This window comes from Mustela nigripes, chromosome 14 (genome assembly GCF_022355385.1).
Source record: "Mustela nigripes isolate SB6536 chromosome 14, MUSNIG.SB6536, whole genome shotgun sequence".
NCBI classification, from domain to species: domain Eukaryota; kingdom Metazoa; phylum Chordata; class Mammalia; order Carnivora; family Mustelidae; genus Mustela; species Mustela nigripes.
Window position 1 is genome coordinate 49,089,358 of NC_081570.1, and position 18,615 is coordinate 49,107,972.

Sequence of the window (18,615 nt, forward strand, 5' to 3'; positions counted from 1 at the left end):
ATGCCATGGTTTTGTTCACTTGGCCCTTGGGTTTTGCTGCCTTTATACTGCCATTCTTCAGTATTTCACCAATTAGCTGGTAAACTTTGATGAGGGAAAGATTGAATTTTACATTAATTTGTGTTTATGGGTAACATTACAATTCAGATTCAACTAACCTTTACTGAATTCCTACAATGTGCCTGCTCTGTGTCAAGGACAATCTTAAATGTTTGTCTATTTGTTATCTCATTTATTCCTCATAAGATAGATACTACTATTATTCACATTTTACATACATGGAGATGAGGATTCAGAGAAGTTAACTCTTCATTTGTTCCACATCTCACAGCTAGTAAGTGGCAGAGCTGAAAACTGGTTCTGGGACAGATTTCAAAGCCCATGTTCTTTCCACTAAATTATGCTGTCTCCTTTATTAAGTGTCGGCTGATGCCCATCGTAATCGTGGTGATGGTAGGTAACTGGGGCATCAAATGGGGTCTCTAGTAGCTCAGAGCACTAACCATCTGGACCTGATTACAATTGACCATACGGATTCATATCTGACTATTCGTCCTATTAATATATGTTTCTCTGGCTTTTATTTTTTACGTAGGTTAAACACATAAAAAGCAAAGGAAATGATATGGAATAAAATGTATAACTCAAAACTTAAATGCCCTTCTTATTATCATTATCATTTTAGTTACTTTTAACTCCTTGTGTTCTAGTTTCCTCATAGGAAAAATGAAAATACCATAGCCAACCTCACAGGATAGTGCAAAGATCAATGGAGATTATAAAATGAAGCCTCCCTTCAAGTAGATTTATATTAATATAGGCAGTTATATTATATTTTATATTAATATAGGCAGTTATATTAATATAGGCATTACAACTGAGGTGATAATGCAAGTTCAGTTCCAGGTACTGTAATAAAGCAAATATCTCAAAAAAGCAAGTCAAATGAATCTCCTGGCACATATGAAGTTATGTTGCTATGTTTACACAATATGGTAGTCCATCAAGCATGCAAGAGTATTGTGTCTTTGAAAATAGTGTATATACCTTAATTTAAAAATATATTATTGCTAAAAAAATACTAACCATCTTCTGAGCTTTCATGAGTCATAATTACTGATTACAGATCATCAAAACAAATATAGTAGTAATGAAAAAGTTTGGAATATATCAGGAATTATTCAAATGTGACACAGAGACATGAAGTGAGCAAACTCTGTTGGAAAAACAGTGCCAATAGACTTGCTCTAGGCAAGGTTGCCACAAACCTTCAACATGTAAAAAACAAAAAAACAAAACAAAACAAAAAAAAAACACAACACAATATCTGTGAAACATAATAAAATGAGGTATGTCTGTAGTAGGAAATGAGTAGGAATGGTGTCCAATAATAGCTAGTTAATTCTAATTTATCACTCATGGCAGGTAAATATTCCCTTTGTAAAATCTCTTAATAGAGAATGATCTAGGCAATAGAAGGGGACATAGGAATTTATATGGAAATCAAATGGTTAAAACTATTTAAGAAAATGTAAACTCTTCATGGAAGTCCTTAAGGATTTTTTTTTAAAACCTGCACTCTAGTACACTTTCTGTTACTAAAGGATTTCTAGCATAGGTTTGTAAATTGTCAAGGAGGCTCAAGAGGTCATTTTGAATGGGCTGGAATGAAATTTACTTACACATTTAATACTATTAAGTACATATCTGCACATAATTACAGAATGGGGTGAGATAGTTAGTGCCTTGGTCAGCTCAAGCTGCTATAACAAAATAACACAGACTATATGGTTTAAATAACAGAAATTTATTGCTCACAGTTCAGAAGTCTAGAAGTCCAACTCCAAAGTGCCAGCTGATTCAGTTCCTGGTGAGAGCCATTGCTAGCTCTCAGTCTTCTTGCTATGGCTTCACATGGCTTGCTGTAGCTAGACAGGGAACTAGCTTTCTGATCTGTTCTTATAAGGACACCAATAGCATCATGAGGACTTCACCATCATGACCTCATCTAAACCCAATTATTCCCAAAGTTCCCACTTGTGTGTCATTGGAAGTTAAGATTTCAACATATGAATTTTGAAAGTACACATACATTCAGTCCATAGCATAAGGCTAGATTAAATCATAAAGATCTTCTTTCTGTCATCAAAGTAATTAATATTCCAATGGTATGGTCGTCCATGTGTCCTGAAAGACAAGAGAAGAAGCCCAATGAAACTATCCTTTTTTTTTTTTTCTTTAGGTTTTAATGTATTTATTTGAGAGACAGAGAGTGAGTGAAAATTAGCACAAGCTGGAGGAGGAGCAGAGAAAGAGGTGGAAGCAGGCTCCCCGCTGAGCAGAGGACCCCATGCAGGGCATGATCCCAGGCACCCCCCCAATGGAACCATTCTGATCAGAGATATAATATAGGATCAGGAAGAAATGCTTCCATTACAAATACATGAATAAATTGGTCCATAATGTACTTATCTGCCTAAATTTTTAACAGCAAAATATTTATTTAAAAAAAAAAAAGAAAGAAAGAGGGGCACCTGGGTGGTTCAGTCAGTTAAGTGTTTGCCAACAGCTCAAGGTGTGATCCCAGGATCCTGGCATTGAGCCCTGCATCAGAACCCCCTGCTCAGCAGGGAGTCTGCTTTTTTCCCTCCCTTGTCCCTCCCCCCATCATGTTCTCTCTCTCTCAAATAAATAAAATCTTAAAGAAGAAAGAGAGAAAGAAAGAAAGAAGGAAAAGAACGAAAGAAATCATTCTTATGTAAAACTCCAATATATAAAAAGCAGGAGCAAAGTAAATTCAGTTTAAATGGGACTTCAGAGACCAAATTTGTTTACTTTGGCTCTGCATTCATCTGCTAGGGCTGTCATAGTAGAATATCATAGACTGGATGGCTTAAATAACAGAAATTTATTTTCTCCCAATTCTTGATCCAAGATCAGAGTGCCAGCTGGGTTAGTTTATGGTGAGAATTCTCTCCTTCACTTCCATATGATTACATTCTCACCAGCATCCTCTCATGGACTTTCTCTGTGCCTGGCATCTCTTCTTCTTTCTATAGGACATCAGTCCTAGTAAAGTTGGGCCCACCTTTATGACCTTATTTAATCTTAATTACCTCCTTATTGGCCCTATCTCCAAATACATTAACATTGTCGTTAGAGCTTTGACACATGGATTTTGGAGGGTTATAGTTCTGTCCATAACAGTCTCTTCCTTGCCTCTCACATGGTCTATAAGGCATTTTTAAGAAACCTCATCTAAGAATCTATGGGAAAAAAATATGGAAATCACACTAGTCCACATGATCAATGGATCACCTATATCACCCAAACCTTCTGAAATCTCACAATGTGCTAACCAGTATTTCTCACTTATTTGTGTACTAGGATTAAGTCACCAATAAAAAGTAGTTTAGACAAAAGAGACCTGATCAATAGGAGATCACTTACTTACCAAAATGTACTTATTTCAAAGGACATTTTCTTTGGAGTTGGCCACTAAGGTCTTCAGACCCTATGATGTTGAACTTTTCCACCCTATCTACAGTAGTCAACAAATCTCCTATGTACACATAAAATGGTACAAACAAGAGTTTATTTCACCTTCCTTTCTAGAGCTTTAGGTGAAACCTCTTGATCAGAGAAAAAAATATGACATCCGGACCTATCTTTTGTATCACCCCTTAAAAAACAGACATTACAGAGGAAAGATGCTCGGTCTCGGTGAAATGTCTACAAGTGCACACATGTGTGCCCAAGCTATCTCTCTTCTCTCTCACACACATACAGAAATACACACCTACACACAAACATAAACACAAACACACACAGCTAGACTCTACGGCAGTATTCTACACATCTAGGAATGACCAAACTGGTTAATGGGGAACTCTCTAAAGAGACTGCTTTTTTAGATTTGTCCACTGTGACCCTGATGAGTTGACTATAATATTCAGTCACTCTCTATTTATATATAATAATGCCTGAGGATTATTTTCCTAGTATTTACTAAGAGCCAAAAAATGATTGTTATGGAAATGAGAGTAAGGGCACTCTAGGCAGAAGGCACATGTGCAATGACAAATAAGCAGGAAACATAGAATGTATATGAAATACAAATATTAACTTTAACAGAGAAAATTAAGAATGAAAAAGAGGAATAGTGGGGAAAAAAGTTTTTGGAAAGAGTGACTAATCAGTTAACAAAGGGTCTGTAGACTGAGATAAGTAGTTTGACTATTTTCCTTTAGCACCAAGCAACAGTGGGAGGTTTCTGAGCAAAGGTGTCATATTTAGAACTTTGCTATAGGAAATTAACATGGTGGGCATGTGTGAAATTAATTGAAGGAAGGAGAATTAGAGAAATCATTCAGAACTCTAATAGGACATGTGACATGACAGTCAAAACAGAATCAGCAAAGTGTCAGTAGAAACTTAACATATATAAAATTAGCATTTTTTCACCTATTCATAATAAACCTGCAAAGTTTCTAGCACAAAACATTTCTCATTTTGTTGAGGCATGAACCTGAATCACATCCTGTATAAGACAGACGTGTAGAAATAAGTCCCTCAATCTACTAATTGAGTCTAGCTAAATGCCTAGTAACCATTCCTCAGCCTAATGTACTCCATTTCCTCATATACACAGAGGCGATGGGGAGCTAGTAGACTTGACTCAGGAGCCATGCAAAGCAAAAACACAGTGACTTCCACTTAACTGGACTAGGAATATCAGGGACTGAAAATGGAAAAAAAAAAAAATTCCCCGATTATGGAGTGCTTCTTACAAAACAAAAACAAAAAACAAAAAAAACCTGTCACTACTAGATAATTCCAAAATCTCCAAAATGCCCCATTCTTAAAACATTTTCCTAAACAGCCTACATGAAAATACTACATTAAACTCCCTGAAGTAAGGCTCAAGTAATAATGTGAATTAAGATTTAATTCATGAATTAAGAAAATATGAATGCCCCCAGTGGCAGGACCATTCACCAAAATAATGTTAACAGAAGCCCTTCCCTGTAAGCACTTGAAGGAAAATCTCTGTGCCACACCAGGTGCTATTATACCAAGATAGCCCATAGCACTATATCACAAGGAAAGGAGTCAATAGTCACATTAAGAAAAGTTGGCCAAGGCACCTGAATGGCTCAGTCCATTAAGTGTCTGCCTTCAGCTCAGATCATGATCCCAGGGTCCTGGGACGGAGCCCCGCATGGGACTCCCTGCTCAGTGGGGAGTCCGCTTCTCCCTCTCCCTCTGCCTGCCACTCTGCCTACTTGTTGCACACTTTCTCTTTCTCCCTCTCTCTAATGAATGAATAAAATCTTAAAAAAAAAAAAAAGAAAGAAAGAAATCATTGGCTAGATGCACATATAGAGAGCATATTTAAATCTAGAGCCCAGTGCAATTTGAAGCAAGTGATTTTTGTCAAATGTCATTAATGAAGTAAGACTATTAGAGAACTATTTCCATATCTTTTTTTATTTCTTTTCAGCGTAACAGTATTCATTGTTTTTGCACCACACCCAGTGCTCCATGCACTTAATACCCACCATCTGTTGATTTATCTTTTATCTTTTTCCATCCCTTAACTTTCATTCCTTCATGTCTGTATATCTAGATATGGCTCTTGTAAACCCCATTTATCTTGAGTTTGTTAATATAGCTATCCTCATAATCTTTGTCTTTCAGAGTACAGTTCATTTACATTTATCATAATAATGAATTATCTGACTTTATTACTACAACATTACTGCGCACTTTGTCTTTGACCTGGAATTTTACGTTTTTTTTTTCTTTTTTTAACTCAATTTTTAGATTGATAATTTTTCTCATTTTTTTTGCTCTACTATATATTATTTAACATGCATACTTAATTTACCCAAGTCCTACTATTATCAATACATTATGCTCCTTCTTATTTGTGTATGATATTGTTGCCATGTCTTTTCATTTTGCATTATTTTATTTTAATCACACTAAATCATTTTTGCTTTCAAATCAATATTTATTCATTTAGCTATCTTCTTTATCATTCATTTATCATTCATTTAGCTATCTTATCATTCCACATGACTTTTTTTAATTTTTAATTTTTTTATTAACATGCAATGTATTATTAGCCCAAGGGGTATAGGTCTATGAATCACCAGGTTTACACACTTCACAGCACTCACCATAGCACATACCTTCCCCAATGTCCATAACCCAACTACCCTCTCCCTACCTGCGTCTCCCCGGCAACCCTCAGTTTATTTTGTGAGATTGAGTCTCTTATGTTTGTCTCCCTCCTAATCCCATCTTATTTCATATATTCCTTTCTTATCCCTTAAACTCCACATTATGTCTTAAACCTTTGATATGAGATAACTTCTGTCTCCCCGAAGTTCATAATTCAGAATTTCCCGTAATAAGAATATGTTAGTAAACTCAATTTTGTTTGAAAGTAACTTTACTTCGCTTTTATTATTAAAAGGTAGCTTCATTGGTCATACAGTTCTGAGTTGACAAGTATTTTCCTTTGGCATATGGAAGATATCATTCTCCATCTTCAGTTTCCATTGTTGCTATTCATAAGTCAGATGACAGCCTAATTAGTACGGTTTTGTAGGTGATCTGTTTTTTATCATCTGCCTGCTATTGTCTCAATCTTTAATGATCTGAAATTTTACATGATATAAATTTCACCCCGGTTTCACCATCATGTGTCTAGTTGTAGATTTTTTATTTATCCTGTTTGAAATTAATTAGGCTTCTTGAATTTAAGGGGTTTTATCATTTGTAAGTTCTGGAAAATTACCAGCCATAATTCCTTTAAATTTTTCTCTTCCTATTCTCTCTCTCTTTCTCTAATTAAATGTTTGTTAGATCTCATTCTACCCATTTATTTTCTCTCCCTATGGGTAGATCATTCTACCCATATATTTGTTAAGAGACAAAGTTCTTTTTCTCTTAACGCTGCTTCAGATGTATAATCTAACTTGTTAATTCTCTGCTCAGCTATGTCTAATTTGTTTTATAAGTTCCACTGAGTCACTATTTCAAATATTATATTTTTCAAATCAGGTTCAAGATGGCTATATAGGAAGACTCTAAAACCACCTCCTCCATAGAACACATCAAATTGTATCTATAATAGAACAATTCCTCCTAAAGAAGAACTGAGGGCTGCCTGAACAGTCACTGAACAACCAAAGACAGAGTGAACAACAAGAGAACATCAAGAGAGACAGAAACACAGTAATGCTACTATCAACATTAGAGAGGGATAAAACTGAGGGACCAAGAGGAAGACAAACCATAAGAGACTCTTAATGTCATGACACAAACTGAACTGAGGGGGGTGGGGTAGGGTGTAGGGAGAGCGTGGTTGGGTTATGGACATTGGGAAGGGTATGTGCTATGATGAGTGCTGTGCAGTGTGTAAACCTGGCGATTCACAGACCTGTACCCCTGGGGCTAATAATATATTATATGTTTATTAAAAAAACAAAAACAAAAACAAAAAACAAACAAACAAACAAAAAACCTAAGGGACCAAGAACAGATTTCTCTGTCCTTGGACACAGGAAAAAACCTGGGGCTTAAAAGAATATCTAGCAACTAGCTTATAAACTAGCATATGCAACCAACATATAGCAACTAGCATATAAAAGAAACAACACTAGCATTTTAAAAAAGAGACCAAATGACAGAAGAGCTGTGGGGAAGCACTACAGGTCAGAGGGACTAGGGAACTACAGAGTTTACATTTCCACCCTACCTTGGAAGCCTGGACCAGAGCAGGGTCTGGATACCATGGTGGGAAGATCTAGTCATCTTGAGAGGCTTATGACTGCAATGAGTCAAAGGTCCACAAGCTCACACCAGCTGCCTTGTTGTACTGAGACAGAGAAGACAAACTGCATTTTTTCTTTTAAAATTTTTACTGATTTATTTTATTTTTTACTTTTTAAATTTTGCCTTGTTTTGATTTTTTCTTTTCTTTTTATTCTTTTTTTCTTTGTTCTTTTTTCCTTTTCTTATCACTTTCTTTTTTCTTTTATTAAAATATATTCTTTAAAATGTATTCTTCTTGTAAAAAAGCTGTGGTTTAAAAGACTAACTAGCATATACAGTTACAGCTACAGCTATAGCCAGCCATCAGACAAAGTAACCAAGCATACCTGATCTACATAAGGGGTAAACATATACAAGACCATTCCTTCAACTTTACAAGTAGCTATTTCACCAACCTATAGAAACACCTAAGTAAAGAAAGAAAAAGTAGCAAATGGTAGCTTGGAAATACAAAGAATATAAGAGAACACTATGAAAAATTATATGTCAACAAACTGGACAACCTAGAAAGAAATGCACAGGTTTCTGGACACATCCAACATTCTAAATATTAACCAGGAAGAAATATAAAATTGGAATAGAACAATTACAAGTAACAAAATTGAATTGGTAATCAAAAAACTACCAAAAAATAAAGTCCCAGACCAGATGGACTCACAGATGAATTCTATCAGATACTTAGGGAAGAGTTAATACTTATTCTCCTCAAGCTATTCCAAAAAATATAAGAGAAAGGGAAGCTTCCAAGCATATTCTATGAGCATTACCTTGATACCAAATCATGATACCCTGATACAAAGACATCACATTAAAAAAAAAAAAAAAGAAAAGAAAAAAGAAGCCTATAGATCAATATCCCTGATGATATAGATGTAAAAACTCTCAACCCTGAAAAAATTTGTGTGTCAAACCATACACAGCAATACATTAAAAAAATTATTCATCATGATCAGGTGGATTTATTCCTGGGATGCAAGGATGGTTCAATATTCACAAATCAGTCAATGTCATAAAACAAATCAACAAAAGATAAAAATCTTTGGTCATCTCAATAGATGCAGAAAAACCATTTGACAAGATTCAACAACTATTCATGATAAAACTCTCAACAAAACTGGGTTAGAAAGACGATACTTCAACAAAATACAGACAATATATGAAAACCCCACAACTAACGTCACCTTCAATCGTGAAAATTGAGGTTTCCCTCTAGGGTCAAGAACAATACAAGGATGTTCACTCTCACCACTTTTATTCAACACAATACTAGAAGTCCTAGCCACAGCAATCAGACAAGACAAAGAAATAAAATGTATCCATATTGGTAAAAGAGAAGTTAAATTGTCACTATTCACAGATGACATCATTCAATACATAGAAAATCCTAAAGATTCCACCAATAAAACCACTATAAGTAATAAACAAATTCAATAAAGTGGCAGGACACAAAACTAATACCCAGAAATCAATAATATTTTTATACACTAACAACAAAGTTGCAGAAAGAGACATTAAAAAACAACACCATTTACAATTGCATCAAAAAGAATAAAATACCTAGGAGTAAACTTAACCAAAGAAATGAAAGAACTGTATTCTGAAAACTATAAAACACTCATGAAAAAAATTGAAGATGACACAAACAAATGGAAAGATATTCCATGCCCAAGGATTGGAAAAATTACAATTATCACAATGTCCATATTACCCAAAGCAATCTACAGAGTCATGCATCCCTATTAAAAAAGAAATAGCATTTATTTTATTTTATTTTTCTTATAATTTTTTTAATTTTTTTATAAACATACATTGTATTATTAGCCCCAGGGGTACAGGTCTGTGAATCACCAGGTTTACATACTTCACAGCACTCACCATAGCACATACCCTCCCCAATGTCCATAACCCCACCACCTCTCCCTACCTCCCTCCCCCTGGCAACCCTCAGTTTGTTTTGTGAGATTAAGATTCTCCTATGGTGGGGCGCCTGGGTGGCTCAGTGGGTTAAAGCCTCTGCCTTCGGTGTGGGTCATGATCTCAGGGTCCTGGAATTGAGCCCCACATTGGGCTCTCTGCTCAGCAGGGAGCCTGCCCCCCCTCCTGCCTGCTTCTCTGCCTGCTTGTCATCTCTGTCAAATAAATAAATAAAATCTTTAAAAAAAAGAAAAAGATTCTCCTATGGTTTGTCTCCCTCCTGTTCCCATCTTGTTTCATTTATTCTTTTCCTACCCCCCAAACCCCCCATGTTGCTTATCCACTTCTTCATATCAGGGAGATCATATGATAGTTGTCTTTCTCTGGTTGACTTATTTCACTAAGCATAATACCCTCTAGTTTCATCCACGTAGTTGCAAATATATATATATACCACATCTTCTTTATCTATTCCTCTGTTGATGGACATCTAGGTTTTTTTCCATAGTTTGGCTATTGTGGACATTGCTAGCAATAGCATTTTTCACAAGATTAAAACAAATGATACTAAAATTTGTCTGGAACCATAGAAGACCCCAAGTAGTCAAAACAATCCTGAGAAAGAAGAACAAAGCTGAAGGTATCATAATTTCAGATTTCAAGATATACTACAAAGATGTAGTAATCAAAACAGTATAGTACTGACACAGATAGATCAATGGAACAGGATAGAGACACCAGAAATAAACTTACATTTTTATAGTTAGTTAATCTATGACAGAGTAGGCAAGAATATATAATGGAGAAAAGAATATACAATGGAGAAAAAACAGTCTTTTCAATAAATGGTACTGGGAAAACTGGAAAAGCCAAATGAATCTGAATTGCTTTCTAACACCATACACAAAAAATAAACTAAAATGGATTGAAGACCTAAATGTGGGACCTGAAACCATAAAAATCCTAAAGTAAAGCACAGTCAGTAATTTTCTCTGACAGCAGCCGTAGCAGTATTTTTCTAGATATGTCTCCTCAGGCAAGGGAGAAAAAAAGCAAAAATAAACTATTAGGACTACATCAAAATAAAAAAGTTTTTGCACAGCAAAGAGACCATCAAGAAACCAAAATACAGCCTACTGAATGGGAGAAGATATTTCCAAAAGATATATACAAAGTTAATAGCCAAAATATAGAGAGAGCTTGTACAACTTAACACCAAAAAATCTGATTAAAAAGATGGACAAACCAGAATAGACATTTGTCCAAAAAAGACATCCAGATGGCCAGTGGACATGTAAAAAGATGTTCAACATCACTAACAATCAGGGAAATGCAAATTCAAACCGTAATGCAGTATCCCCTCCTGCCATTAAAATGGCTAAAATCAAGAAGATAAGAAACAAGTGTTGGTGAGTATTTGGAAAAAAAAAAGTAACCCTCATGCACTGCTGGTGGGAATGTAAATTGGTATAGCTACTGTAGAAAAGAGTATGGAAGTTCCTCAAAAAATTAAAAGTAGAAATAAAATATGATCCAATAATTCTACTATTGGGTATGTACCCAGGGATAATGAAAACACTAACTCAGAAAGATATATGTACCCCTATGTCTATTGCAGTATTATTTAGGATAGACAAACCATGGAAGCAACCTAAGTGTCCACCAATGGATGAATAGATGAGGAAAATATGGTATATGTTTACAGTGTTATATTACACAGCCATAAGAAGGATGAGATTGTACCATTAGAGACAATGTGGTGGGACCTAGTGGGTATTACGCTAAGTGAAATAAGTCAGATTGGAAAGACAAATACTATATATGATTCCACTCAGATATGGAATCTAGAAAGTAAATAAATAAACAAAAATTAGAATCAGAACTACAAATACAGAGAACAAACTACGGCCAGAGGGAAGGGTGGTATGGGGCTGGGCAAAATGGGTGAAGGGGAGAGGGAGATACAGGCCTCCAGTTAGGAATGAGAAAGTCATAGGAATAAAAAGTAGAGTATAAGGAATATAGTCAAGAATATTATAATAGCAATGTAATGGGACAAATGATAGCTATACTTATGGTGACCATAGCATAACATGTAAACTTGTCTAATCACTAAGTTGTAATATTGTGTGTCAAATATACTCAAAACCAACCAACCAACAAAATATTATTTTTTCCATTTATATGCATTTATTGAATTATTTTTCAATTTTGATTGGTCATTTTTATAGTGTGCTCATTATTAATATTTTCAAAATCTTCTTTTATTTGTTAAAGCATACTGATCATGTTTATTTTAGTAAATTAGATTATGTTTCATCAAACTTTCACTCTTCTCTGCCCCTCAAACCAGTGGGAGAATTATTTTTCATTGATGTTGAACTTGACTGTGACTTGTTTGCCCAATGGAATATGAACAGTCATGATGCAAACCAAGCTTGAGCATAACTTTAAATGTTCTTGCATTACTTGTTTTGGTCTCTTGCTTTATTACAATCCACCATAACAAAAGTATATCCCAGGGGGCTACTGCACCTTTTGCCTGAGTCCCAGAATTAGAAACACATGGAGTATGACTGAAGCCAATCTTCATCTTGAAGTCAGCCAGGCCCATCACATCCCACAAAATCCAAGTAGTCATATCTCCATCTACAAATTCCTAGCAAGAAATGAATGCTTATTTTTGTCATTGAATTTTGAAGTGTTATGTTACATAGACTTATATAAAAGTTACGTGTATGTTTTAGTTTATAATTTTTTTTGAAGTTTCTCAAAGGTTTATTTATTTATTTATTTGAGAGAGAGAGAGAGTGAGCGCAAGTGACTGGGGCAGGGGGAGGGACAGAAGGAGAGGGAGAGAGAATTTGAAGTACACTCCTCCTGAGGGCAGAGTCTGACATGGGGCTCAATCTCAAAATCCTGAGATCGTGACCTGAGCTGAAACTAGGAATTAGATGCCTAAACAACTGAGCCGTAGGGACCCCATATTTAGTTTGTATCCTGACTAATAATTCCAATATCTGAAATTTTATGGATTGAATCCAATTCTTGCATCTGTAGTTTCTGCTGGCTCTTACTCATGGTATGCATTTTCTTCTGTGTTTTGTAATTTTTAACTTCTAAACTATATGTTTTTTTAATGTTAGGTATTCATTGAGGTTTAGTTTGAGGATTTTGGCAGAGTAGTTAGTATATTTGCCTCTACCAGGCATTTTGGATACTTAAATCTAGAACACCTAACTAAACTCTCAAATTGAGATTTTTTTTTTTTTAACAAACTAGCCAGTGTCAATTTTGGTTACAAATTTTAATGATAGTTATTTTGTAGTTAATAGTCTTAGGATAGATTCTTTTCCTCTCCAACAAACACAGGGCTAAAACAAACACTTTTCCCTGCTGTCTCATTGATGTTAGGGCATTCACACTTAACCAAAGGATACACTGGAGTGGTATCTTCAGTTATAAGAAAAGGAGTGAGGATGTTCTGTATTCCAGAGAGCTGAAATTAAAGTTCCTATGGGTTTGATCTCTTGCTCATGGTGCCTTTCAAAGCCATGCAAATTAAGGTCATCTGTGTTCATCAAATGCCTTCAGAACAAAAGCAGTATGCAGTGCTATGCTTGTATTTCTGGGTTCCTATTTTCAAGCTGGTTTAGGTCTCTTTTCTGCCTAGCAAATCAGTTTATTTTGAAAGATTCACATGAGATTTAGAATTTTTAGATTTTTTCATAGGAGGATCATTTGGTTATCTAATCTGCCATATAATTGGAAATGGACTTTTCTATCTGCATTGTCTTTCATAAATTTGTTGAAATATTCCATCAGCTGATGACCTCTCCACAGTTATTGGTGGTGGTCATTCAGTCATTCCTACAAATATGTTAAGTGACCATGAGGTACCAGGCATCCATCTAGGTTCTGGGAATACATAAACAATGCCAAATACATTGTTATCCTTGTCAGATAATAGTTTGCTTTTTTAATTTAATTCTTTACTATAATTTTGTTAAGGTAAAAAAAATAATAAGCATGTGGCAAATCGGCCAATGTTAAACAGAAGTTCTCTGAAATGCTATTCAGTTTCTAGCTCAATAAAAGCTTAATATATTCTGTATGGTACATTATTTATGTACTCATTATATACTCATGAAATATTTCATCATATGAATGAAAACACTTCATTAATTTTGATGAGCTAAGACAATGCTATGTATCATTAATATTTCTGTTGTTTCTAGGTTATAAACTCAATGGAGGCAAAGAATATATCAAAATTATCATATAAAATAATGCATCACACTTAGCAAATATCAGAGCATATTTCTCAATTGGTCCCACTGGCAAGGGAAGATAAGGCAGAAAATCTGATGTTCTATCATAACTTAGAATTAGAAAGGACCAAAGTAAAATGATGTCAGTTTATAGAGATAAACTGATAAACAGATGAGATACCAATCTCAGAGAGCTGAAATTACTTGCTCAAGATCTCATAGGTACTTAATAACAATAGGGGACAGTATTTACTTTGGTATCTATAGATGCAATGGAGTAAGAAAGTGGTCTAGTTTCATGGGGGTTTTTTATATTGATTTAGCTAGCTACTGTGCTGAAATCTTTTATTTTTTCCAATATTTTGTTTATAAATTCTTTTGACTTTTCAATGTAAATGATCACATCATCTGCAAATAGTGGTAGTTTAATTTCCCAGTTTCCAGTTTATGTGATCTTAACATATTTTCCTTTATCTGTTGACCACCTGGAACTTGAGTACAAAATCCTTGGTTGAAAAGGGGGCACCTGGGTGGCTCAGTTGTTTAAGCATCAGACTCTTGGTTTCTTCTCAGGTTATGATCTCATGGGTCATGGGATCCAGCATCACATCTGGCTCTAAACTCAATGGAGAGTCTGCTAGGGTTCTCTCTCACTCTCCCCATCTCCCCACTCATATACATGATCTCTTTCAAATAAATAAGTCTTAAAAAAATTAGTTTATGATTAATATTATTGATTTTGAATATTATTGCTAGTAATGAATACTACTGTAAAAACAACTTCATGATAATTGCTATGTTCCAGGCACCATTCTCTGTCCTCATATCCACCCTATCACTCTCTCCTTTTTACAAATAAGGAAATGGAGAAGGTACAGAGAAGTTAAGTAAATTACCTAAATATATATATATATATATATATATATATATATTCCTGATCTTGATATCCACTTGATTTCTTCACTTTGTTCTATATTCTCTAGGGTTGAAGAAGTCTAACTTAGCAGGCCAAATATTATAATATACCACATAACCTTTTATATTATCTTTTCATGTAATCTGGGGTTGCCTTTTCAGCTTGTTCCAAGTCCCAGGAAGACTAGACATTGTTGTTTCATAAGTGACTTCATGAAAGATGTTCTGAGGTTCTAACATAGCCTAAAGCTTATATTTAAGTTAGATTTTACATGCCCACCTTGTAGCTTAGCCTTGATGAGACTCTATAGTTTCCAATTCTTAATATACTTAAAAACCTTTAACTATGAGGAGAATCCAGAACTTTCAGAATTAACCTTCCAAATCTGTCATGCACACTAAGTGATATACCTCCAGTAGAATCTTTCCATTACACAGAGGATCTGTGTACTTACACTTCTATTTCTGTGACAATGATTTTCTAGGACATGGATTGTATCTTTTTATCTTTGCATCCTCAGTGTCCAGCAGAGTGCCTAGCATATAGCAGGTACTATATGAATTATAAAAGACAACAACCCATTGGACATGTACCTCTATTTGATAGGTGATGAAAAAAAGTTTACAAGAATCAAGGTGACCTCCAAAGTTAGAAAATTTGTCAATAACAGAATCAGAATTTAATTTCAAATTTTTGATCCAAAGCCACAATCTTTCCACTAAGACACACAATGTACAGAAAGGCTTTATGGTATATTTTTATAGCTAGACCATGACCTAAAATCATGTGGTTTCCTGTGCTATTTTCATAAGAAAATTAAGTTTAATAAAATAGAATGGAAATATTAAACCTTATGTCAAATTTATAAACTGATCTCTAAAAACAGTTTGTTTTATAAATATAGTAACATATGTCAGAAAACCATCCCAGGCTTCTTTCTTACTACAAAAGTCCCTATTTTTCTCTCAAAACTGACATCTTTTGCCAACTCTGAATTCCAGAAAGTGTTAATGAAAAGCTGTGCAATTTTTTTTTCAAATTCATATTTGCGTGAGAAAAATCATGGGGAACTGGAAATATGCCAGAATATCAAAAACAGGCTAAACACTTGTATAATTTTAAGAGGGTAAATAAAAGAATCCCGAAAAGTTAAGGTTTGTAAGTTTGACTTTATCCCTGGCAAGAAAGATGGCCATAAAGAGATTTCTTGTTAGCATGTGATAAAAGCAAGGAGATCACATAGAGCAACCTTGAATTCACGTGGAAAAGATTTTACCAAGAAAAAGCTCAGGATAATACCATAAAGTTAGTGCGACATTTAGCATGACCTCTTACAAGTAACAAAATGTCACAAAAGTTGTCAGTAACAAAGTCGAGAGCCACATAATAAAACCTCTCGTGACACCCTCATTGATGACAAGAGGAAGCAGTGAGAATTAGCTATAATATTGAACAACCATTGGTAGAGCAACTATAACTATTGATGTTAACTCCTTGCTGCCATTGCCACTAGGTCAGTGGACCTTGTTTCCCTGGTAATGAAGAGAGACAAGGATGAGGGGGGAAGAGTTTTTTAAAATAACAAAAAGGTGGAATGAAACTAGCTACACCAGGGACCATATTCAAACAGAGGTATGCTAATTTAGTGCCCTTCTAGATAAAATGTCAAGAATCAAAGAAAGATTATATTTGACGATGGGGCAGTTTCAGAGGCAGAGTGAAGAAGTTAGAAGATTCCCACAGTTGTGAGTCCTTCCAGGAATCCCACCCAGAAATAAAACACTAGAGAAAAGAAGTAGGTTATGTTCTCTACCCCTCACCACAAGAAATCTGTTGCAGTATTAAACAGAAATCCTGCTCTCCTAATAAAGCACACACAGTGCTAACTAACCTCCACAGTGCTGAAGTTCCCATTCTCTGCCTCATCCTTCTTAGCCTATCAGCATCTCTCCATATGCTCTAGAGTCCTTGCTGGCATCCAGAACAGCAGCCTCTCTGACCACTCTTTGTCCTTGTCTTCATATTGGAGGGGTATAGGAACCAGTCCTGCATTGTCTCCTTTATATCTACCCTCGCTCCTTTGGGGAACTCATCCAGTTTCATGGTTTGAAATGTCACCAATATTCTGAAATCTCAAATGATCTCTAACCCATACTTCTCTCCTGAAGTGTCAGGTACCCAACTGCTTACTCAACATGTCCATTTGGATGTTTAGTAGACATCTCAAAATTAATATGTACCAAACTGAACTCTGTTTCCCTCTGAAACTTGCTCCATCCACAGTCTTTCCTATCTCAGCTTCTAGCAACTTACACCTTTCAACTGCTGAGACCAAATACCTTGGAGTCAGCCTTAACACATCTCTTTCTCTCAGGGAGCACCCAATTTGCCAGAAATCCTGTTATGTCTATTACTAAAATACACCTTGAATCTGAATAGTTCTTATAACTGCTACCATCTAGGTCAAAGCACCAAAAACGTCCCTCTGAACTCTTTATTTTTTTTCTTTCTTTGAAAATTCTTAAATTCAATTTAGTTAACATATAGTGTATTATTAGTTTCAGGGATAAAATTTAGTGGTTCAGCAGTTCCATATAACACCCAGTAGTCTTTACATTAAGAGTTCTCTTAATGCCCGTCACCCAATTATCCCATCCCCTCACCTACCTCCCCTCTAGCAACCCTCAGTTTGTTTTCTATAGTTAAGAGTCTCACATGTTTTGCCTTACTCTGTTTTCCTCTTTTTTTTTTTCCTCCGAGCACTTACCGCAACCTGCTAATAGGTCTTCATGAGTCTAGTCTCATTTCCCCACAGCATTCTTTCAGTACAAGGGCTAAAGTGCTCCTTTCAAAACTTCGGTCAGACCATTTCATTCCAATGTTCAAAAAAACCCAATAACCATTTCATTCAGAGTAAAGACCAAAGTCTCACGACACCTACTAAGCCCACTGCAACCTAGGCCACCATTAATTCTGTGTTCTCCTACTGCTCCCCCACCGCTGACTCTGCTCCTTATAGTTAATCAGAGATGCAAAACTCCTTACCACCTCAGAACTTTTACTCTATTCCTTCTGCCTGGTGTTTTTTACTCTAGCATCCACATGATTCAATTTCTCACTTCTCAAGATTTGACTCAAATCTCACATCCTCACTGAGGCTTCTGCTTGACCAGTTTACTTAATACAACAATCTATCCACCCCATGAAATTCTCATCTCTCTTACACTTCTTTTTTGCTTTTTTCCATGGTAATTACAACTTTCTAAGAAATTACCTAATGTACTTGTTCATTGGTTTCAGTATTCGTTATCTATTTCTCTCTACTAGAACAATAGCTCTATGAGGACATGGTTCTTTGCCTATTTTCTCATTGATGTACTTCAAAAATTTAAAAGAGTGCCTAGACATAATAAATGGTTAACAAATATTTGCTAAACTGATGCAGTTTATTTTTTTTTTTAATTTTTTATTTTTGATAAACATATATTTTATCCCCAGGGGTACAGGTCTGTGAATCACCAGGTTTACACACTTCACAGCACTCACCAAATCACATACCCTCCCCAATGTCCATAATCCCACCCCCTTCTCCCAAACCCCCTCCCCCCGGCAACCCTCAGTTTGTTTTGTGAGATTAAGAGTCACTTATGGTTTGTCTCCCTCCCA

At 35.4% G+C, this 18,615-nt stretch overlaps 1 long non-coding RNA gene across 4 annotated transcripts in view; it reads right to left on the bottom strand.

Annotated features, from left to right (window-relative positions):
- Positions 1-1,800: 1,800 nt before the first annotated feature.
- LOC132000943 (uncharacterized) overlaps positions 1,801-18,615 on the bottom strand; it is a 260,143-nt gene continuing 243,328 nt past the window's right edge. For 2 of the 4 annotated variants that reach the window (XR_009399499.1, XR_009399500.1), the window contains 2 exons: positions 7,772-7,891; positions 1,801-2,187 (listed from right to left, as the gene is read on the bottom strand). This is a non-coding gene — a long non-coding RNA (uncharacterized LOC132000943). The remainder of the gene's footprint in view (positions 2,188-7,771; positions 7,892-18,615) is intronic. The other 2 variants (XR_009399498.1, XR_009399501.1) reach the window with 1 other exon arrangement.